The 25,424-nt window shown below is 34.6% G+C and overlaps 1 protein-coding gene and 1 non-coding gene across 16 annotated transcripts in view; one reads left to right on the top strand and one right to left on the bottom strand.

Moving 5' to 3' along the window:
* The window catches only part of LOC106674425 (collagen alpha chain CG42342), a 384,421-nt gene that overhangs the window by 345,141 nt on the left and 13,856 nt on the right, over positions 1-25,424 (bottom strand). The window lies entirely within an intron of this gene.
* On the top strand, positions 15,056-15,128 carry Trnah-aug. The gene has a single exon. It is a non-coding gene; the product is annotated as a tRNA-His (tRNA).

The raw sequence follows: 25,424 nt of genomic DNA, 5'->3' as shown, positions 1-25,424 counted from the left end.
CAAACTGTGTGATTTATACTTTACTATAATATTTTAAATATTTTATCAACTCATCGGTACTTTGTACGTATAGGTTTTTGGTATAGATGTTTAGATTCTAATCATGTGATACAAAACTTTCAGATTCAGGTGAAGAACAAACACAAAAAACGTTTGACAAACCAAGAAGAATAGTTGATTGTGTTTACTTTTCCCTTCTTTCCTTCTCTAGTGAGGGAATTCGTACAATAATTATACGTATATCTAGGCATACCAAAAAATGTATAACTTTTACCAGTGAAAATAGTTCGCTTTGCACATTTTCATTAATATAGTTTTTACAAGAGTATTTAATTTGTTTTTATCTTCTACCTTTCCTTACAGGCTCTTTCTTAGTATCTCACAACTTTTATGATCCAATTCCGTTAAAGTTCTATGTTTTCTGACTTGATGTTAATTAAAGGGAACAACAAGTCTAGCGCAGTAATGGAAAATGGGATTTAATAAAACCTGGTTGTAAGGGCTTCGTCAGGTCGAGTTACACCCCATGCAATATGGGGGGTCCGTGAGCCTTCCGAAACCAGTCTTTAAAGTCATTTCGCTAATCCATCAAAAGTCCCATTCGCATCGTCCCTCCTATCTCTTTGCCGAGTTTCGGATATTCATCATTCCTTTATGCATTCAATTTTACGAGAGATTTATGGACAAATACCTGGCCGACAATATTTCACTTGTCAAAACCCTTTTTGATAACTGCGGCCGATCGGCGCTTTTTAAAAGTTGGTAATGGATTTCTAATTCGACTCTCCAACGACTATTTTGACATTCAACTGAGCACCTATAGTTATTGTTTATTCACTGATATAACACTCCAACTGTATTCTGGCCAATTAACTTAGTCATCTATCATCCACCTCGCATTACGTTAGGAAAAACTAAACGTCACCGTCTGTGATAGCTGAACCTTTGAGACAAAGAGCAGGAAACACACTCGCCCGGTTCGTAGAAAAACCGCGACTAGCTGACAATATAAATAACATTTTGTCAGTTTAGCATGACTATGGGAGGATCTAAATTCAAAACAATCAAATAAATGTAATGCAGAATATTGAGAAGGGACAACAAGGTTTCAACTTTTTGATGAGGTTCCTTACTTCTCTTGCTCTCTCTCTCTCTCTCACTCTGTCTCTCTCTCCTTTTCTCTCTCTCTCTCTCCTTTTCTCTCTCTCTCCTTTTCTCTCTCTCCTTTCTCTCTCTCCTTTCTCTCTCTCACTCTCTCTCTTTCTCTCACTCTCTCTCTTTCTCTCACTATCTCTCTTTCTCTCACTATCTCTCTTTCTCTCACTCTCTCTCTTTCTCTCACTTTCTCTCTTTCTCTCACTCTCTCTGTCTCTCATTAGAGTAAGAAAGGAGGTTAGAGTGGAATTTTTGTACCTGGATCTTGCAAAATCTTTTAAAAAGGGATAATTTAGGTCATTATGCATAGTGCATTGACAATAGTTTTATTCCTTTATTGAGTTTTATATGAGTAGTACTGTTGCCGGGGGAGAGTTTACATCTGTTCTATAATAGTCTTTTAAGTAATCAGCATCGTGAGTTCAGTTCTGACTTCTCAAGTTGTCTATGGGGATTCTAGGTCAATCACTTCTTGCAGATAGATTGAAGAGTGAAGGTAATGTTTCCTGGTGTGGATCATCGCATAGCACTGGTTCTGGGTCGGTCTAGTGGGTTCGGTAAGCTGTAGTAGTGTCAAAGTTGGAGGAAAGAATGTCAGTATCATCAAAGTATGTTCGGATAATTTTGTCAGGGTGAGAAGGTACTGTACATAGTATAAACTGAGTGCAGTACTACCCTGAAGGGCTACCGTGTCGACCCAGTACAGAGAAGAGTGTTAGGATCGAATCCATACTCTACAACATCTGACGGCCAGGCTCGGAATAAGGATGAGGAAGTCTACCCACTTCCTGAAACAGAAGCCCTTGAGTTTCAAAAGCAAACCCAGGTGTCAGATCGATCGAAAGGATGTTCTACATCGAAATTGTCTCCAGAGCAGCTTTTGTTCTAAAGGAAAAATACGATGATGTACACAGCGAGATGGCAATGTTGATATAACAGAATGGAGTTAGAGTATACAACGTGGGGTGAGGTTATGTTTTGAGTGTCCTGCTTATATGTGCTTCGTCATTGTGGATCGGAATGGTAGACTAGAATGGAAACATAAGTTAGTATAAAAGTGTCGGGATGGGAAGGGACGTCAATAATAAATATAATTTCTTAAATTATATTATTGATTATTGATAATATAATTTCTTAAATTATATTATTGATTATTGATAAAAGTTCAAAACTATTCATAAACTAATTGTTTCTTTTGTCAATATTTCTTGAGAAAATGCCGGATCTAAATTTTTTCAATCATTATTTTATTTGAGGATTTTATTGATCACTGGAAAACATCAATTTTAAACTTAATTTAAATCTTCACCAAACTATGTGTAGTGGTTAAAAACGACGGCCACGACAAAATGCCCAAGCACGGACAAAAGAATTTCCTATCCACTTTTTTCACAATTCTAACATTCTAACCAAAGTGGGGAATTTCAATCATTCAAAATTTATATTTAGAAAAAACACATAGTTTAGGAATATCATTTAGCCGTGACAATTACCAAAAAATATTGTTTTGTATATTTTATTTCAAGATGGGACCACACAATGTTTTTAATGAACTTAATAGTCGAGAAAATGTTAACATGGATATCACTTTAATTCCCCGTCATCATCATCAAAATCATTTAGTGAAATAAACGAGTAGCTCATTTGGGAAAAAAACAAGGGCCCACCAGTGGAAGTATAAGCTTCTCGGAGATGAAACGTTGTCCCATCAACTCCTAATACCAGTCGTAAATGGAGACATTTTAAAAGCCGTTTTGCTCCTCCGTCGAAACGTTTCTACTAATGAAAGTTGATCACAAGTAGTAATATCTCTGGGAAATGTTTCATAGTAAAGAGGGGATGTTTTGAAGAATACAATCTTTTGAAGTTCCCATTCTACTGGAGGTTGCGTCTCCAACTGGAAGATTCCCTTGAAGCCGCGCCTGGGGAACGGGGCATTGCAATTTTCATCTTAGAAGCTGTTTTAGCTCGTTTTAATATTAAACATTTGTCTGCTGTACCATTTACGGTCCGATCAACTTTAGTGCTCGAGGAATTTGTTCTACTCTTCCTTGTCTACTTTAAATAATTTTCAAGTTTTGTCAGGGCCTGGAATGCAAATAATAACTGACGTAGAAGTTTCTGTTAGGTGATCTGAAATGAAATTCATTGACTGCGACTTTGTTAGACGATATCTTTTTTACCCAAGATGCGCTTTTTAAACAAATATTCAAGTTGATTTACACAGAATGATTAAGAGATTCTCATCACCTACATTTTTTTAACCTATGGCACACAATCCTTGAGCCTAAAGACTCTCGCAGGTGTACGGTTCAATTCAATCTTTAGGAATGTCACATAACTTTTTCCATGCTGTTCAGTGACTCAACTACAGATAAGAGGACAAACATAATGAAGCAACCATATCATGAATGATTGGGGAATAACACAATAACCATATCTTGACACGGGATTGTAATGAAAAGTGTTCTTTCTTGATGGCGAGAGTCAAATGGCCAAAGAAAAAAAATATTACACCGTAAATTTCCGTTGTAGTTACAAGTGTCTGAAATTCAGGGAACGAATTTTGCAGAAATCTTCACGACACGCAAGAATGACACAATTACACAGAAGACAAACACTTTGAGCCCTGAAGATGATCTCAATAAAGATCGAAACGTTAGCACGATAAAGAAAATGTTTTTCTGAAACCTACATCACACCAGACCGCATCTCATAAATATAAAAATGAAGGTTCTACTTCATTCAAAGGTCCAAAAAATCTTACTACATTCGGTTGTCAGTAATGCATCTTGTTTGATTTTCACCAGGAAAAGTAGGAATTGAAGCAACTTACGAAATAAACCTAGTCAACCACGAAAAATAGCTAAACTAACCATCTAAAATTTAAATAATTTTAGAACGAAGAGGGCCTTACTCAGACCAAACTTGATTAATTTATTAATCTCAGGATAAATTCGAGATAATTTCTTATTTCTACTTGATCCAATTTTGCTTATACTCGATTTACTAAACGATTAAAAGGATGATGGTTACAAGGAGTCGGCCTTTTTACGTCCTTACGCACCCCGACCAATATTGGTCTATTGTGAACTCTCCATCATTATCTGGTGATTATCGTTAAGCTTTTTATCAGATCTCAAAACTGTAAGAGTCCCCGTGTGTATCGTTCAGGCCTTATTTTTTTCCTTTTCCTGTATGGCTGGGCATAGGCCTTTTCAGCAACAGAAAACATGTTCCACTATTTACTTTTCTTCCTGGCAATAATAATGCAGAGGTTTATTCAGTCAGCAGTCCTGTTTCTATGGGTTTACTATTTCTTGCGTTTGTTTCTTCGATGGTCCTTTGATGAACTTTTTCGCATTGAACTAATGCGTCTTATTCTTAGCTCGTTGTCTGGTGATTTATGATGTTGGCTATTTGGTATGTCGCGAAAAGGTTCAAGGCAGAACGTGTCCTGAATGATTTTTCCATGGCCAATTTATTGTCCTCCTGCCTGGTACCCAAACAAGAATAATTTTATTGTTTTTTCCAATGACTGACAGTGCCTTGATGCAATACGAAACAGCTTTGGACTTTTCTACCGACGAGGAAGTTGGCCTTTAGTGCCTAACTAGAGTAGATGGATATTCTTTTATTGGTAATATCCAGGAGATTACAGTATTTATAGCCACAGACTCTAGCCTGAAAATCGGTCCCATAAAGACCAAGGGTTATCTGAATTATTTTCATTGGTTTATTTCCATAGATGCTCCTGACCTATGTTCGGATTTAGAGTCACCTACATATCAAATATAATCGGCATTAACTAGGCTCCCATTCTCCAGTCTGCTTTATCGGGTTACTGATTTGAAATTACTTATCAAATCTTAATTTTAGAATCATGGCAACGGCAGGCATAACCAGACCCATATCCGCCTGAAGTTCCTACCGAGGTTTAATGCGGGTAGGCTATGGGTGCCTGTCCATTAGCCTGTTATTTGCGGTCCTAGCCTCCCCTGGATGAAGGTAAGTTGCGGAGGTAAATAGAAAAGAAGTTCTGGGGCAGCAGTGTGGGGAGGGGTTCATTAATGCCCACAGTAATGCCCAAACATGCAAGCCTCTGAAGGCTCTCAGCTGTAGTGTCGTCGTACACCAAACCACCGATCTGCAGTTATCATGTGTCACTCTGTGAATAACCACTGGGACATCTTTGAATGTATTCTTGAACTTTTCCCACAAAGGCATTTACATCGACCAATGGCGAAATTTGCCCTTAGTGAGTTTTATTCACTTGCTGTTTCCAAGGAAGTCTTTGGTCACAGATGACACCTAGATAATTCGATCAATGATTTATTAAATAGGAAGTCTTATTAAAATTATTATTTAGATGTTGGTTTTATTTAAAAGAAAATCTGTCATTTATATCACTAAATGTTGATCTATGTAACATCCGTGTTTTCTACTTTATAAGTTAAAGTTATAGTTTATGTAACTAGTAACGTGATTTTGATGTTTTATCAGCCTATGTATTCTGCCTGAATAAACATTATTTTATGTTTTCATCAAATTGCAATAATTTTGTATAAAACTAAATACTGTGAGTTAAACTGTTTAGAGTCAAGCCCTGATATCTTACCTAAATTGGTTAAAAGATACAATAGGTAAACCTTTTGTGCCTCAATTTGTACGGCTTTCAAGAGATAACTGATTTTGTAAAGACCTCATATCGCCATCGGAAATATTGTGAATCTACAATCTTACATGTACTAACAAACAAAACGCATTATTTGCACATACATACACGCATAATGTCAAAAAATACAAACAAATATTTGTACCGTTGATATTCCATGGTTAAATATACAATTCTGAAAAATTTCTGTCAAAGTAATGAACAATAACTAATTGAAACTAACGTAATACTACTGATAAAAACATGTGCGAATTATATGACGGAAATCAATCATTAATTAGAAGTTACTTTGTCAAGTTTCAAGCACAATTAGGCAAGATTCTGATTAGTCAAAATGAAATTTAACCGGGTGTAATAAACGCTGGTATAGGCCTCGGCTTTAAATACCCACCTCAAAAAATATTCTTTCATCTTCAGGTGTTTTGGTTTTTTTGGTTTTATTAAAAAAAATATATATATAATGAATAAAAATCGGGTTCTCTCCCGTGTGGACACGCCTGGGCACATCTGGCCCGGAATCGATCATTGGATTGAATGTGTCATTCCTGGTCTTGGCGAAACGAACAGATGTCGCCTTAACTGGTGTTTCCATTTAATTAGAAGTCTCTAAAGCCCACGAAAGGGAGGGTAATTCGTTTAAAGTTCATTGTTTAGAAGAGTTTAATAAGTGAAAAATCTATGGAGGACATAGCTGACAACCTCGAAATTGAATAATGATCTATCATCTGCCACTACGACTAATTAAAATGCAAAATAAAAAGGTATTGCGTTTATACCGATATATAGTATAGCATTTATAAAAAAATAAAAAAAGGTAAATATGTTGTGATTATTTATTAAATATGTTTCATTAGCATTGATTCTCCATTGGTGGATTCGCGTGTGTCTAAGTGATTTTGTAAATTACGTGAAACTGTAATGGGGTCTTTATTAGACCTAAGTATTGGTGTGCCATCAGCATAGGTAAAAATGAAAGAGTTAGGGTTGGTAGATCAGCGTAAATTGTGAGAGGAGAGGAGGGACTACGCTAACCTGAAGAACATCAGCGAAGATCGCTTAAATGGAGAAGTTGTGGACAGTTTGGAAGTGACGATCTGTAAGATGTGCGATTTTAGTATCAGTAATAGAGTAGATGGTAGGATGCCATTGAGCTTCCACAGAAGCCCCGGGTGCCGTGCCCTATCAAATGCCTGAGACATGTCCAGGGATGCACCAGAGCAATACTACTTTAGCTAGAATGGCAATGGTGTCTACAACGCACTGAACTTGATGGATAGTCGAGTGGCAACTCCGAAAGCAGATGGAATTTCGTTATAAAAACGAAGCAGCAGTACTTTTTTGCGACTATCTTCCCGCTTATAGGCAAAAGACTGATCTGTAAGAACTAGGAAGCTCAGTAGGTTTGTTTGGTTTAGGAATAACCTTTATTGAAGAGAATTTCCATCAGGTGGGGATGTGGGCAGCATTGAAGAGATATGTTATGAAAATTATTGCTTTTTTTAGGCAGTTGGGATGATGTTAATGGAGTAATTAGATCGTAACTAGGACTTTTTATTATACGGAGGTTACAGATGGCCTGGTTGACTTCTCTCCAAGGAAACGGCTTGAGAGAAAGGGAAAGTTATAGGAGTTCGTGAAGTACGTTGAGAATATTGGTGGATAATGCATTAGGTCGTGTATGTCTGGGTGTGGAGTGTATATAGTAAATAATGTGCATGGAGGTGAGCGGAGTCGGATTTAGCCCATGATCTCTCGCTTCGTTGTAGAAGGTGAGACGTGTTTTTGTACTTTAGCATTTTCTTCCATAATGAGTCATTTTCTAGTCAATGAATAATTATCTTCTATGTACGGTTAACCTATCAACTGAATATACACTAAATGAACTGAGTTCACGCGCAGCACTCGTCTCAAATCTGATGTTTAGAATTATGCCACAGGCAGGTTATTCTTACCCTCTACACCACTGCTGCCTCTACTAAAGATACAGACAGAGTGAAGAATCTTTACAAATTTATATGTGGCATATTAATTTCTGAAGTAATTGTGTAAAACTTTAGACGGTCTTCTAGTTAGTCGGTTGAATGTTCTTATGACTCTGGGGTAACGGGAGGCTCTTACACGGCTCTTCAATTTGTATTTGTGGTAGATTTAAGATAAGGTGGTCTGTTAATTTAAAAAATAATAATTTTTTTCAATTCTAAATAATTACTGAAAGGTTGGACATTTTTATGTGCTTATTGCAATATGTCGTTTCCTTAGCCACGAAGAACTGCTTCTTCGGAGAATAATAACATTGAAAAATAGTAAACAGTCAAGCAGATTAAAAATACAAACAAGCCCCATAAACGGTTTAAATTTCAACATCGTCGGTTCTATTTTTTATGTCTAGAAGTCCATTAATTCAAGGGGATTAAATAGTTACTTTACAAAGGAGAAAAAATGTGGTGGGGTTGATCGCGAACAGCCGCCCCACTGTATATCCGAGGAGAGAAATCACCCCCGACAACACACACCCCTATTTTTCCCTTCAATCAACTTAAATTCGATACTCTTCCAGGATAAATTCTCTGTCCCTTCTTGTTAGCCTGTTCCATTTAAGGGGACAGAGTTCTTCCCTCAGGCTCTAAACTTTCCTGTCTTGAAAAATTTCCGCTATATTGTAATATCGATCCACCCAAGGAGGGTTTGACTCTTCAAATTAAATTTCGAACCCTATCAATCCGGGATTACGCTGTAATGTCTGATTCTTATATAAGCCCCGTAAAATTGGAAAAGCCTGAGAACGGGCAATAATTGCCTTGAAGGAATAATATGACACTTTACTACAAATTCCAGGAGGTTCATCAAACCACTAAGAAAAATCTTCTCTAAAACAACTGTCTCTAGGATTATTTACAAACTATTAACAAAACATGACAGAAATAGGAGTATAGAAACTGAAGATGATCGATAAAGTGTTAAAGTGTTAAAACCTCCCCAAAAAGGAAGGAGGTTTTAATAAGAAGAAAAAATAATTTATTCTGGGACAGGAGTGTACTCATACATAGGTTAAAGTAAGAGTTGTTAACATTTTATCACAAAAATAAACTTTGTCGTGGTGGTCAAAGTAGAACAATCGACTTCTAAAAAACATAACTCAAAGCGGTTAAAACTAAAATGAGTTACTCTGAAAATTAACATAGAAAATCATAATTATTAAGTAAATGTAAACCGTATTTAAACAAGTTAAAGTTGGAGGGAGAGGAGGTGCATGTATAGGAGACATTTAATAGAGGTAACGGAAGTGGCTTTGCGGATAGTTAGAGGGAGGGAGTTTCAGAATATTGGTGCTCGGATGAGGAAAGACCGTTTAAAGGTGCAAGTTTTATGCCGGGGAAGGACTAGGTCCAAGGTAGAAGAGCGGGTATTGCAGGAGTGGAAAGAGGATTTGAATCGGATGGGCTGGATAATGTAATGAGGAGGATGGGTGTTATGTCTTGGTAAAGAAAGAAACAAAGAAATTTAGACTTCAGTAAGAGGGATAGAGCCAGGATAGTACAGAATACGGCCGTGACACCCTGGACCCTCGGGGAATATCGAATATAAACATGACACAACAGTTCATTATCTTTTTAGGCGCTTATTTTGCTCCCCCAAAAGCCCACCGTATGCAACACAGCTGTATCCGAAAAAGGGGAAGATGAGGAAGGAGACCAAGATTTAACGGGTGGAAAACGGGAGGAGCCAAGACCGGTGGAATTGGATGAGGGAGTCAATACAACGACGGGAAATTTGGGAAATGTGAGGGTACGAGGTTTTTAACGGATGGGCGGAAGGAAATAAATGGGCTCTTATTGATGGTAAAAGAGGGGATATGTGAACGGCATTTGACTGGATCCTATGATGATAACCGTGGACTTGGTAGAATTGAGGTAGGAGAATTTTTGTGGGCCCAGTTGTCGATGGAATTTAAGTCTTCTTGATCTTAGGGATGGCCAATGGTAGTTCAGAAGGATAGAAAGACAGGTGGATTTGGGTGTCGTTAGCATAGAAGTGATAGTTGCAATACTGTATGGAATCGAAGAGGTCATTAATGTAGAAGTTGAAAAGGATAAGAAAGATGTAGAGCCTTGGGGAACATGAAATTTTAATGGCTTGAAGTCGATTGGTAAGATAGGAGAGGAACCATCGGATGATGCTGTTGGAGAAAGAAAAAGGCTTCTAGTTTGGATAAGAGTGACGAGTGAACGACGGAATCAAAGGCTTGGTGAAATCAAGAAGGATTAAGATAGTAACTTTCTGTTGGTCCATTGTGGTGTGAAGGCCACTAGTAATTTTGACTAGGGCAAACTGTGTGGAGAAACTATTTGCGGGGGGGGCAGGATTGGAGGGGTTAAAAGATTGGAATATACTAGTGGTTGGAGACTTGGATATGAACTGACCTCTCAAGGGGTTTGGAAAGATTGAATAGGATAGATATAAGGCGGTTATTATAATGCATTAGCTTGAGTAACAATAAGGTTAGGTGTGTAAAACAGTACCTTACAAAGAAATAAAGATTTAAGAATAACTCTTGTGAACACAAAACATTCAGAATATGTCCGTAATTTAGGTTTGTATAGGTAGTTTCATTAAGTACATAAAATAGAGCATGAAGGATTTTTCTTAGAATCAACTTTCAATTTTAAAATAAGATCATTTATGTTCCGTTAAGGTTTTCTTACACTTGTATAGTACTTTATTTTGTTTTTATTGTATTTATTTTTAATATTTTTTTTTATAAACGGCTTTAGTTTGGCAATATTAGCCAGAGCTCATAATGGAAGGAGGGAGAAAAAGTGGGTGGTGGAATCGAACCCACGACCTCGGGGTCGACAAGCCGATAATATAACACGCTGGCCATTAGGCTACCGCGGTCCTCATAGATCTTGTTTTAGGATATAATAAAAATTATATGTGATAAATACAAAACCAATTCTAATGGGGTCTGTGGGGGTGATGGACATTTGCTTTCACTATCTTCGCCGTTTTTAATTTTCTCGTCATCTTTAGAGGTGGGTGGAAAGCTGAAACAATTGTAGGCATACAAAGTGATCTGAAACGGTCAACTATAAAAACAAAATATAAACACTGTGACTTCAATCAGTAATTTTATTTTTGTCTATGGTCTATGTTAATAGTTTTGTTGTATTAATTATGATAAAATCGTTCATTGAACATTTTATTTTACGGTCCCCTCCTGAGAACTAAAAAGAAAGGTAAAAGAAACATTTTCAACACTGACAATTCAGTAACAAAAAGTGACTTCCCAAAAGGCCGGAATTAAACGATTTATAAACACCCCCCGTTGTATTCATTGAATTCAATGATTTAAAGAGAGGGCAAAATGTCCTCTTTTTGGGTATAAATTGAGAGAAAGGGAAGACGAAATAATGGGTAAAAAATTGCTTTTACTCTTTTATAACATTTCAAAAGGTTAAGACAAAGCTTCCCGTCAGAAGCTCTCCCTAAACGCCGAAGGAGAATTGATGCATAATGGATGTTGCCTGAATATCCCCCCTTTCAATTCGACCTCCCTTTACCGTCCGTTCAACCTCATTTGAACAAATCGTTTGTGAAACATATTTAAATAGAGAAAAAAGGAAATTCGAAAATCCCTCCCAGAAACTTTCCTCAGGAGAGGAAAGAGAATCGGGCACTTTGGCTAATACGAAATTAGATACGGGGCATGTGGGGCTCGGCAATATCCGGTTACAACTCCGCCCTGTAATACATCAAAGGGTTGAGAATGTGTTTTTGTAAAATGCATTCTTCTTAAATCATCAGCAAACTACTAAAACGGCTGCTTGCAAGCAACAATTGTATGCTAATTGCTCACTGAGATCTCTTTAAACGTCCTGATCCATTACTTTGAATTTAATATTACACCAGAAATGATTTTTACAGGTAACATAACTGAGATTTCTATCTTATGACCTCAAAAAAAAATTAGTTTTTATCTTGGAGGACAATTTTTATGTTGAAGAACGAAACAGGAAGACTGTTACGAGAGAACAGGTAAACAGCAACGAAACAAAAACATGCTCCTATATTTACTTTTTATTTAACTGGTAAAGATAATTCATACTTTGTACAGTTGGCTGCAAATTGGATGCATCAGTAACCAATGCAAACATCTTCATCCTACATATCATCATGACATTGGCCCTTCCAAAGTCGCAACTCCACACAATGTACAATGGTGAAAGTAAACTGAATGAAAATATGGGAATATACTGCCTTTTTGTTCTGAAATCGTCAAATTAGTAAGTTTGTTGATTAGATAACTTTTGATTTAAAGATCAAGCAAAGCAAACAACCACGTTTAAGCCCAATGGAACCTGAAAGTATTACAGTTTATTCAGGCGAGCTTTCGTTGCAACTGATGTGAATTGTAACAACAGATCCAACCAGAAATGAAATTCCATATCTCAAAAATTCAAATATCAGGAAAAAGTATAGTGATATTAAAGTTTAAGTATTAATGAATCCTGTTACAAATAGCCAATACTGCATCATATCCAACACATTTTCACAGGAAGAACTAATTTCAAAATTGGGATAACTAACGGTGTGATGTGACAAAGGGAGATTTGACCAATTCGTACTTCCTAACTATCAAGACTAGTTGAACCGGGGGGGTGGGTCACTTACCGGGCCCGTGAATCGAACCCAGAACCGTGGGAAATATAAATCTGTCGCCCTAACCATTCGGCCACAGAATTCCCCATATTACTGCTGCAATTGTTTTTTATGAATTTGGTTCGGTTTTCTATAAGTGAGGTTTTATGCCAAATTGCAGAGTGAAATTGACGTATTTTCCCTCAAACTGTACATTTAATAACAATGCTAATTGAATTTATTTTAACATTATTGTGGCAAAAAGTACAATGAAAACATATATTTTCAATACATTTTATGGTTATGTTCTTAAAATTGCAATATATTTCAATCGAAACAATTGACAGAACAAACCAGGGACATAGGCAGAATAAAACGAACGGTTACGACAAAATTGCAAATTTATCAATTTTAATCTTTCAAACCACTGAGCACCAAAATATTTTGGATTATATTTTTTCCTAGCTTTTTCCATCCTGTTTTATAAAGTAAGGAACGTGAATTTCGTCTGGAAAAAGAACAAAGAGCTTTGCTATCAGAAAGGACGATTACAGTTGAAATAAAGCCGTCGGAAGCTGATAAAAAGGGGAAACAGGACATGGAAGATCTAAGTCAAACTAGCTTGACCGGGAAGCCGATTTTCGGTCCGAAGCCCTAGAAAGGATTGGAATTCTCGTGTGCGAGGGAGTCGAGGCGTTCGGAATAGGATTTGTCGGAATGTCCAACTGGAACTGGTTGCTCTCTCGGATATCAACGATGTAGAGGACGTTGACTTACTTGCATCCCGCAGAGCCAGCGAACTTAATGCCCGCTCTAAGATTTGTGTTTATTTTTTATTTCTCCATTTCATTGGATAGTACTTTACGTTTAAAACGAGAGAATTACAAGGCCAAGGATTTGATTAATGGTATAAATAGGTGTAATTACGAAGATTTGACTTAATCGCAATCCGGCTCTGCTCTGTTATTACTTCGTTAATATTTCGCCTACTGATTTTTTTTCTTCGATATATTTTTGTCATAATCAGGTCGCAAACATATTTTGGAATTAGGTTGTTTTTCATGAAATCGCTATATAATTATGATTTACGAGTAAAAATTTTAATCGACGATTGTTTCATATGTCTTAATTAAACTCAAAAACCTTCTCTGATTTGCTTTTTAAAAACTTTGAGTTTTCATTCGTTGAAAACGGTGTATTAAATCTATGGTCAATTGAATTTGTACAATTTTAGACTAAAATTCTACTACAAGAGAAGGGTACGCACGTAGGATCTGATTGAACGGTTTGTAAATGATAAGAGGTAAAATATTAACTGTATGAGCCGGAAAAAACAGATAATTAAGAAGTTATAATGTCTTTCGGTCTTTGTTAGGCATATATTTCAGGGGTTATTATATATCGGTCGATCCGTTTTTTCACGTAGGATAAACAAGTAAAATCAACGTAAGATTGTATTGAATGAGATAAGATATATAAAAAGTTACAAAAACCAACAGACGCTTCCTGTAAAGTGGGTCAAGAAATTAACAAAAAGAAACAATTAAGATTCATTTTAGCTGGAGTTTTATTACATTAAAAAACATTTTTGGGCTGGATTCACTAGTGGCAATTTTTTTTTCTCGCCCATTTCCAGTGTTCCCCTAAAAATTCATAATACCTCTGGATTTTATCCCAATTTAACTTAACCACAACCATTATGAAGGATAATTTCTCTCATTTCAGCTTTTGTCCCCAATGTCATGACTTTACATCATAAGTAAGAAAAATAAAGATGAAATCAACAAAAATTCCTCAAAAGTTTTATTTTACAATCCCAATTCTAATTTATTTACAGGGTCCAAATTTACGTTATTGCACAGTTGTAAAGTTTCCTGTGAATCGGTGGAGTCATATAAAAGTATGGGTGATTTTCGAGGAAAAAAAATCGATCTGATGCGGGGACAAACAAACAATCTGAAATCAAAATATTCTTTATTTTTCCAAAAATTTGCATTCAGGGTTTTATTGGAGTGCGGAAAACGAATGTCAAATTTGTTTCTTGCTAAAACAATAGTTAAAACCACGAAATTCGGCCTATCTGTTATACTACACTGCATAAGTTATTATTTTGGGACCGAGCGAAATAGCAAAATACGTCAAACTAGTTTTAACGACCTGTGCCTCCTTTGATAAGAAATTAAGAAATAAACTCACAGTCGAAATTATTTTCAGAAGGGACACTGAAAGAATAATAACAAGGCCCCATGCTCATAGTAACTGTAAAATCCTCAGAACTCATCTTTACTCATATTCAATTAATTAAGGTTTTTTAAGTTGAGATAAAAAATTCAGTGTCACGAGCGGGATTCGAACCCACGACGTTTAAAAACCTTAATTAATTGAATGTTATTAATTGGTCAAGCGGACCACGAAAAATAGTGAATTTAATGAATTGAAATGTAGTACACTTCACTAAAGCTCTCCTGGCCATTTCATTTGTCGCCGAGAATCCAATCCGATTACACGACATTTGAAAAATAGCAAAAAGGAGGGAAAATTGAAAAGGTGTGGTTGAGATGGGAAATTAGTGCCCGAGGGGATCGAGTTCCGATAGCTCAAGTGGTAGAGTAGCCGCGTATGAAGCCGAAGGTCGTGGGTTCGAATCCCGCTCGGAACACTTACTTTTTTTATCTCAACTTAAAAAACCTTAATTAATTGAATGTTATTAATTGGTCAAGCGGACCACGAAAAATAGTGAATTTACTAATATTTATAACGACATAACTGAAATCCAAAAGGATATAGCAATAAAATGATAATAATATGTGTATAATCATCATAATGTAAAATTACGTTCGAACTAAGTAAACAACCGTAAAAATTACATCCGAAAGTTAAAGCTAACCGAAATTAACTGTTTTATATATATATTTATTTTACGGACTTACTAAGTTTTATTTTTAAGTCGCTTGAAAGAATTAAAAAATAAATCCATTATCAAAATTATTTACAATAAAGAGAATACAAAAATAATTGCATTGAAAAAAAAACGGTAATACTAAAATAAAAACAATGCAAAGAAGAAAGCAAATAGAGAATTCTTACAAATCTATTGTTTGTACTTTTATCCTAGTGTGTAGAGATTATTATTTTATCCTAGTTTCTACACGCTCTTCGATTTTGAAAATGGTTAAAGGTTTAAAAATACAGATCCAAAGTCATACTATAAAATTAGCTTTGATAGAAGAATAAAAAAATTGAACAATTAGAAACTTGACCACTGTACTATACAGGTTTTATCTTCATCCACCCGTGCTTATAAGAGTGACAGAATTTTTTTTTTCTTCTTGAAAATTAAAAAACAACGTTCCGGCTAAGGCTGTTATATAAAACTATCCTAACAGCTTTTTCTCCGCCTAAATGATATTATCACTTATATTACATATAAGATAATGGTGGTGGGATCTCAGAGGGAGATAAAGTGAATATAAAATAAGACGGCGGGCTTACGACGACGCAGGGAATTTTGAAATGAAAATATTTGTTTTTCTGCCAGACAAGTCCCTATTTCGGTCTGTAAAATTATAAAATGATGAAAACTAAATAATATAAAAAATTAATTGCATGGGATTGCCTTAGGCCAAATTAGTAAAGATAATGTGTTTTTTTAAATTTCCTCCTTTTTCGGTATTTGGGTAGGTTTATTATATACTATTTATTTGTTAGTTTTTTATAATATATTCATGCTCTGAAAGCTATATGTTCGATGGTTTTCATAATTATTGTAATTGGAACAATAACGCCCACATGATTGGATACGTTACATTAGCAAAAGTGCCAAAACAGACCCTTCAAATGTAGTTAGTGGATAAGTACATTTTAATGATATACAAAAATACAAAAATAACAGTATAATAAAAACAAATGATCATACTTTTACAATAAACCGAAAGAATAATTTTATGTACGAGACAACAAGCTGATAAGAATATTTCAATCGAACAAAATTTACTGTTTACACCCGATCTTAAAAACGTTTTCTTATTCTTGTGACCACGGTACGATGGTAGTTAGAGCGTCCGATTCTGTTTACTATACTCAGGGTTCCGAGGGTTCTGGGTTGGAATCCCATCGTAGAGTCTGGAAATTTAACTGAGAATAATTTGAAAAATGTATTGCATAGTGGTTTCATCCTCGTTCGCGACACCCACCGGGGTCTAACCTCGGTCTTATCCGTCCGAGGTTGGGCTCCAGGTCCTATCAACAGTTTTTTTTTCAGCAACAACGCAATTAGTTCCTAAATCCAAACCTCACTCACTCTTAAATACATTATTTATTAACAAACCATTCACCCAGTTAACGTGGTGGAGTACTCGATAGTCTTTCATCACCCTTTGTATCTGTAATACAAGCTAACTCAATATTCCGAATAGATCCACTCACTCTGATGCTAATAAATACACTCTCAACACACCCTAGTGACATATCATTATTATATACAATAATCCTCCAAGAATTGGAACAGGGGATCTCCAGATACTTGCTGCCATGCTCATTCTCATATCGGGTAGCATTTCTAAGCGCTCTCTATATAGAGCCAAGGAATTGGACCATTCAGTTATGAGGGAGACATCGATCACCATTTCTCTGCATGCCGGTAACACACGGGGGCTTTAGTCCAAAATTAACTGTCCGTGTGACAACCTCGCATGGCCTATTCTTAATCGGGTGAGGAAGTCCCTTCTTCTAGGAGTCAGGTTCTCCGAGGGCCACCTATCGACAACGTTCTTTTTATCATGTTTTATTTGCATTTTTAGCGTCAGGGGGCCGGATCGAAGTGGTTAATTGCAGAGGTTGGGGGTGTCCTCTAAGCACAGAAACTAGGGAAATGTACAAAAATATATGCTTCTTTTCATGCAAATGTTTTCCCATTTTCTAGAATGATTTTTTACGTAGAAAAATAAACTATTTTCTACAATTTTTTGACACATGTACGAATAAAATTTACATATACAGGTTTACAACCTTCCATTACTTGGATATTGAATTATATTAACCTTTATTTTTTCATGAAATAAAACCATTATGTAGCTCGTTCGTAAATTATTTTTATTAATACAACGCTATTACTTTGTAAAAGGGTTAAAGCAAAGCCTCCCACCAGGAGAAAATTTAAATGGGCATTATCACAATCGTAAAATAGACGGTCTTAACGATGGCAATAAATGTTCTAAGATGGTTATTTTTACTACTTTACAAATCATTAATACTTTGTTGATGTCTTCGTTGAGTTTTACTCAAGGAGCTGTTTAAAATTTGTACATTAATAAGAGGTGGTCACTGAAATTATTTTGCTGCTAATGTGTACGAGCTAAGTTGAGAACATAATTGTATTACGAGCTTCCAATGTTCTCAAGTTGGTCGTTTTCTTTAAATTTACATTGTTTTAATACATAATTATTTTAAAACTATATGCATGTATATCTAGTTACATTGACTTTTCATTCAATAGTGCATAGAACACATGCATAAATCTAAATACATTGACGTTTTACTCAATAGTACGTAGAACACATGCATTAATGCAGGATAGAAATTTTCTTTTTTTATGAATTGTTTACAAATAAGAAAAAGATAGTTGCAATAATTCACCTTTTATTAGTATTTGGTTAATTATATGTGTATAAATTGTATATCTACTACTATATTATCTACGAAATAAATAATACCAGCCTTTTATATTGTAATTTTATATTGAAAAAGGATATCTTTACTAATTTAAGTTTTTTTAAATATTTCAACCGTTTTGCATGTATTTCAAGGTTATCAATCAATTTGTTCATGTGTGAGGTACATACTCAACTACCCGAGGAATATCGTGTATTCTTGGGTAGTGTGAACGAAGTCTCGTATGTGAATGTAATTTATTAACTGTATGGAGAGGCCCAAATACCCTGAGGAATTCGAGTACTCTGGGGTGTGAATGCTAACCATATTATTATGTTTTTACATCGTTTCTGTGTATTAGTGCATTTGTGTCCACAATTGACGTGACACTGAAATAAATAAAGGCTAGAAATAGGATAAAGAAAATAGAGTTGGTTAGCGTTTTATCATAAAACGTCATAACTTGGTTGGAGAAACATTAAAAGAAATTAAAAGGTTTGAAATGCGAGAAAGATAAGAAATGAAATGCAAAAGCTAAGAAAGATAGGGCTAGCGATGACCAATGCAGTTTGACCCTAAAACTTAAAGAAATCATATCAAATGAGACTAAAAATATAAAAAGTTACAATAACAAAAAGACCCTATGAGTACACTAGGTTTAAATTTCGAATACGTCGTTGTAAGCACCGTTGAAAAATATTAGATATGAATTTTCATTGGAAACAAAAAATTAAACTTTTTAGGCAAGATTAGGTATATATTACATATCTCTGATGTCCAATTTTCAACTTAAAAATGTATAACTAAAACAAAAACTAGATTATTCTTCTTCCAGTCTTGTTAACAACATTTGAATTTTCTTTCATTACAAGTGTGAAAAGAAGGATAAAATCAAAACATCTCCAATTTTTATTTTATATCTTCGGTTCTAATTTATTTAATGGGCCCAAAGTTATGCCAATATGTAGTATAAAAGGTCTAAATTCCTGTAAAGTTTCCGTTTCCAATTTATCTCAATTTTTTTGATTTACGAAAATATCGGAGGCTTTCGAGGGGGATTTTTTTTAGGGAAAAATTTTTTTTTTGTTTTTCCCAAAATGTGTATTCAGGTGTTTTTGAGTGTAAAAACCAATATCGACTTAGTTTTTTGTTAAAAAATAATATTTTAACCTACTGCAACATCACTCGAGTGTTTACTACGAGAAAATTGTATTTGGCAGCTAGCCATGGGTATCGTAGATATTGAAATTCAAAACTTATGACCATCGAACTTACTTTCACTCTTGTCTCTATTTGTATTTTTTCTCCAGTAAAACACAGTAAGGAACCTGGTCCAACCTGGTGTCGAAGGAATGATATCGCAGGACGAAAAAATTACATTTAATACAGTCATCAAGGAATGGCTCCAAAAGTACAGTGATAGCAAATGAATCGATATGTCATATTTATTTAGATACAGATTACCAATGTTGGTTTTTAAAAAAATCGTAATTCGTGGTTTCCTACGATGAAAAGAAGGTAAACAATATTTCAACAATCAATTAGAATTGAGTCAAACTTTGAATTTTTGTTAGCATTCTTACTGATTTAAACAAAAATAAAGTTGTTAAAAATATTGAAATAGCTTTTATCAAGGCCATGTAGTCAAAATATTGTGATAGTAATTATATTGATTAGAATATATGAACTTAAAAAGATCTTTATTTTACGCTTTGGTGGTGATAAATATCGAAAATGAAGGAAGCGTTTTTGTTTTTTTTCAGATAGGTTCTAAATTTACATTACGACTCGTAAAGCTGCTGGGACATTTCGCCGGGAGTAATCGTTTGGCTTGTAGTTTCACCCAAGCCAAGTTTAATGGCCAGCACTCCTGTGATTTACAACTTGAGTTGATTTAACCCTTTTAAAAGAGCTATTTATGGAATTATAGCCTAGAAGTGTAGTAGTGTAGTCAGGGCGAAGGTATATTGTAACATTTTCCCAGTGGGTTACAAAAAAATTAAAATAGAAAAAAGCATTGAACAATAAAGGAGACGTCTTTGAACATAATCTGACCTGACAAATCTAATCTGGAATCAAACTTCCGATGAATTCCACCCTATCCAGCGCTTATTTACATAACATTCCCGGCGATATGTCTATGAATATAATGACCCTAGTCGTAAATAACGTTCGATCACAAATTAAAGGATAAGTTTTCCGTCTCATTTGTATTCAGGAATGTGAATTGTTATAGTGGAGTTATAAGTTTATCATTACATTATTGCCAATGTATATTTTTTTTATTGGACTTTCTCGTGATTTGGGTCTGTAATGGTAAAACACTCCCTCCCCCAGATGAACAATTAGGATCCTTTTATTTCTATAAAGCTGGCGTTCTCTTTAAAGTGGGACACTTTCAGAATACATTAATTCTTGATACAGACACCGAATCGTATATTTATGCCTCAAGGAGGCGATGTGAAAAAAAGAAAAAAGAAACAAATTTAAAACCTTTCAATTTATCTCGTTTTAAGACTAATCTGAGGTGAATTTATTGTCACCTATTCGCCTTATCGTTTCAAGTTTTTTGTGATAATTAAAAAAGAAAAACAAAAGGAACAGCTTGGAAAAGAAAACAAACAAATGCGAAGGATATTTTGTCTTCAATCACTAAATAATTCGCAATATGTAACAAAAATATTTGTGTAATAGTGTGAAATAAAGAATACTTAATTATTAATACACAAAATTTGTTATTGTAAATCGTACTTTGTACATCAAGTTGAGGGAAACAGTTTTTTTCGTTTGTTGGTTAGTAAAAAGTAACGAAAAAACTCAAAATCGATGAGTTAAAATAGACGGTAAGGAGATGCGCACACAACCCATCTGGAACGTCGTTTTTCCACCTTGACAATGCTCGCCCCTAAAGGGAACCAATCCCGCCAAAAATGGGAGGAAATATTCTGGGAGACCACGAACATCCACTATACGGCCTGGACCTTTCAAAAAGCCTTTCAATAATGAAATATTGTCTGATGACCTGCCCTCACTCTTTTTCCAGTGACGCATCAAAAAACTCCCAATTCTGTGAATGAAGTGCGTTTGTAATGAAAGTAATTAGTACTCAGTCCAATTTTATATTGAACCAATAAATTTTAAAAGAATTAAAAATCGTTTGTTTGAATTTATCATTAATTTACTAATCTATTATTAAGATTTATTTTTATTAATTAATTATTAAAAGCAAATTAATTAATTAATAGCCTGGCAATAAAACAAAACCTTACTGTTTATCTTGACCACAAACTCGATAATTGAGAGCATTAAAATAAATTAATCACTAATTTATAATTATTTTCTTACAGTATTTATTAATATAAATGTGGCATTAAAAACCAGCTTCTCGTAGGAACTATCGTTTTTATAAAGACTCAATTATGTTAGGTATATAGTATGTGAAGTGGGTGATAGAGGAATATCGAATACTCCACCACCGTATTGAATGATTGGCACATATCAGAGAATGCATTTGAGAATGAACGTAAGTATGGATGGGTTTGGAACTGCATGCGTTGGGTCTGAATAGACCCAGCTGTTCTCATCGGAGTCCAACCCGGGTGGCTGTATGGATAAGACCGAGGTATGCCTCCAGACTGCCAACACCCGGGAGGAGTGTTTCTTAAGGCCTGCCTTTTATTGTAAATTGAAAAAATGGAATTGCTGGTCGACTGCGAGAAGAGATTTGACTCAACTCTGCACACGGGTATATATACACATTTGCAGATTTGAACCTATATAAATCCAAATCCAATCCCAATCTAAATCCAATAAAAGTTTTTATATAATTATTTAAAAATGACTTTTTATTAAAATATTATTTTCATTTTTTAGCTTTAATTGAGAAATCATTATTTATAATTTATTATCAGGCTAGAAGTTTCTTTCAGTTAGTACAAGTCCTCTATCAAGGCACACCAGAAGTAAATCCTGACAGCGCTGAGTCATGTTTCTAATTGGCCTTCTGGAGAACTCTTTTCTCATCATTTCTCGGTTAGTATTGAATTTGAGATAATAAAAGAAAACGTTCAAACTGTAAAATGTGAAACATTAAAAAGAACGTGAAACAAGCTTAAACGATTATTAGATTAAAGATTTCCTCCTTCCCAATTAACGCGATTACAATGTTTAAAACATTGTATTTGATTGGCGGAATAGGAGGGGTCGCAAACGACCGGTTGACGTCCGATAAGATCAGTCATTTAATACCCTAACCCTTGTCACGGCCCACTACTATCTTACGCCATTGTCAAGTCCATGATAACTCAACTTTCCGTAACTCTATCTCGACCTAGTGATTGACTAATTTTTTATTCAAACCAATGTATTAAATCATATAAATATAGGATAGGTAAAAAGAAATGATATATAGGCAGGCAGGTAAATGATGCTAGTATAATGCAGCATTATGAGGATACAATGAGGACTTTACATTTTATCTAGCTTGGAAATTTAGGCGATTTATTACAGCATTACATAAAACAATTATAACAATCAGAAACGTTAAAGCAGTTTGCCAATTATTTTTTGTGCAACGAATGCTGAATGTCTGACCTGCAAAATGTATTAAAATTGTTTTACTATAAAATTAGACAGCCTAAGGACTAAATAGCTTAAAGGGTTCAGCTGGAAGATAAGAAGAGACGTCGACATACCTAGTTAATAAACTAGCCTGCTATGCTATCACATATTATAGAAAAAAAGAAAAATACAAACTTGAGAAGGTATCATAGCAACTCACTACTAAATTATGCTGACCTTGTTTGTGATTAACTGTGTTACGAAAATATAGAAATATAGATTTGTAGATTGGCACAATTTATAATGATAACAAACCTTTATCTGTATAGAATTTCTAAATAAGAAAAAAATAATCGTTTGTTTTTGTTTTGAATTTCCATACACAATCAGCCTAAACAGGTTGTTTGGTATACATTGACAGATTGGTAGGTAGATATATAACTTCAGCATTATTTATTTCTAGATCTATACAACACAACCTCAGAGTAGTCAATTAGTCTGAGTAATTGGAGATAAACCTCCCCCCCATTCACGCTAATAAATTACATTACACGACACAGTTCTTACAGCAGAATACAAATTCACAACAACTTTACACGAAACAAAAATGACACCGTAAGAATAGCACCACTCTTTATGTGCGTATAAAATACTTGATTCTAAATTCATATTATTTACATCTATATTGTATAATTAATCATTTCTGCCAATCAGCATATGTTTTGTATTTCACCCAGACCTTGAAGGGGACCAGAATAAAGGTCGAAATGTCGGCAAAAAAACTGAACAAAGTGTTTTTCTAAAATACTTCATTCCTTACCGCTTCTCACTACTTCAACAAATTATGGAAGCTAACTAAACAACACACTTAAAGCTTATAATTGTAGGTATATTATAAAACAAACGAAATCAAACGAGAAAACGATATTATTTATATATGTGTGGTGATTAGTGACCGTTAATCGATAATTATTCAGAAATCGTGAGATGCGGTCTGTTGTGATGTAGGTTTCAGAAAAACATTTTCTTTATCNAAATCAATATATAGCATCTGAGTGAATGAAAAGGAAAAAATAAAAATTAAAAGAAAGCTAATTAATAATCTTGAGCACTACAATAAAAAACAAACATTAAAAGTTTAGTGTCGACATTTATGGCATATCAAAAAGCCACTCCTACCCAGTCGTGCGGATCAAATGATATTAGCGATGATGAAAATTTTTTATTGGAATGATATTCTAGTTATAGAAAAAATATAAACGGATTAATATATATGTAGATAGATATGTACCATATATACATAATCGAGCTACATAGAGCCTATGTATTGACTACTGCATTGAACGACTAACAAGTGAAAGAGAAAAGAAAAAGGAAAACGTTTAGTGCATCATCAGTAATTGTATTCATTTGCCTTTCTTATGAAATATCTGTATAAAATATTTCTTGCAATTTGAACCATGTTGAATTTGATGTCCAATTTGAAATTGCATTACTTGTCACGCGTGGCTCATTTACTTGTCACCGGCGTTTTCCTCATTTTTACGGCAGCAACGCGCTCAACGATTTAAAGGATTGACATGTTATTATCCGACGGATCGATGGATTTGAAGGGCTTTTTCACAGCGGCGGTACGTCGTTATTGTCACATTGATCAAATAAAGAGTCAGCGTATTGAAAACTGTCAGAAAAAATAGTATAAACAGTACGATCGGAGATATAGATACAAGTACAACTGTTAATTTACATTAAACCCGAATTAGAACAAAATGGTTCAACGCCTTTTAACCTGGTGTTGTTAAAACTTGATTGTCATCGACGAATGATAAGAATGACGTTAATTATTTACTGTTTAATCAACAAGAAATTTTTAAGGCCATAAAGAACAAGACAAGATTGAAAAAAACATTATCGTGCTGTTCTATGTGTAAGATGAATAAAAGATATATGGTTTCTGGTCTGTCAACTTTATAGGCTTTTGATTAGGATAGGGCAGACGCCTCGAAGCGTAACGATTTGATCTCCTGGCTCATAATGATTATAACTTTTTTTCCTAATGGAGGTCATATTTAACCCATTTAAATTTCAACCAGTACTTTCTGGCTATTTAATCAATTATGGATTTTCATGAAGTAAAGTTTTTTAAACTAATCTAATTAACAGTTTAGAAATTTACAGTGGATAATCAACATAAATAAAATTTGTATAAAACTAAGTTTTTACAATGCTAGTAATATCAACAGGTTGTTATTGAAATAATAATAGTTCTATTTTTAGATAATAGAGCTTGACAGGTTTGCACATTTTTTCTCAACACGGATTCTTCTTTTCCAGCAGGTTGAATTTCACGAATAAGCAAAGGCCAACGAACTACAATAATCTCACTAATGTAATAAAGGTGCTGATAATGTGCAATATAATCAAATGATAAAACACAAGAGAAGAACGAATTTGAACAAAATATTATACATTGGGTATTTTTAAATATATTTTTTTTAATAATCCTACCATTCTACCAAGATTTTAACGAATTTAAACATTATGGAGAAATGTGTGGAGATTAGTGACCGTTAATCGATAATTATTCAGATATCGTGTGATCACCAGACCGCATCTCACGATATCTGAATAATTATGGAGAAAGATTTCCGAAATCCAAGTCAACAACTATTTGATTTTAAAAATCAAGGCAAATTTGAATATTTTTCTTAATACGAACACACAAAATATTTTTTTATCGTAGTAT

The sequence above is a fragment of the Cimex lectularius genome, unplaced genomic scaffold, assembly GCF_000648675.2.
Source record: "Cimex lectularius strain Harlan isolate CLEC.00 unplaced genomic scaffold, Clec_2.1 scaffold65, whole genome shotgun sequence".
In the NCBI taxonomy this organism is placed as follows: Eukaryota; Metazoa; Arthropoda; class Insecta; order Hemiptera; family Cimicidae; genus Cimex; species Cimex lectularius.
This window is presented reverse-complemented; position numbering and strand designations above follow the sequence as displayed.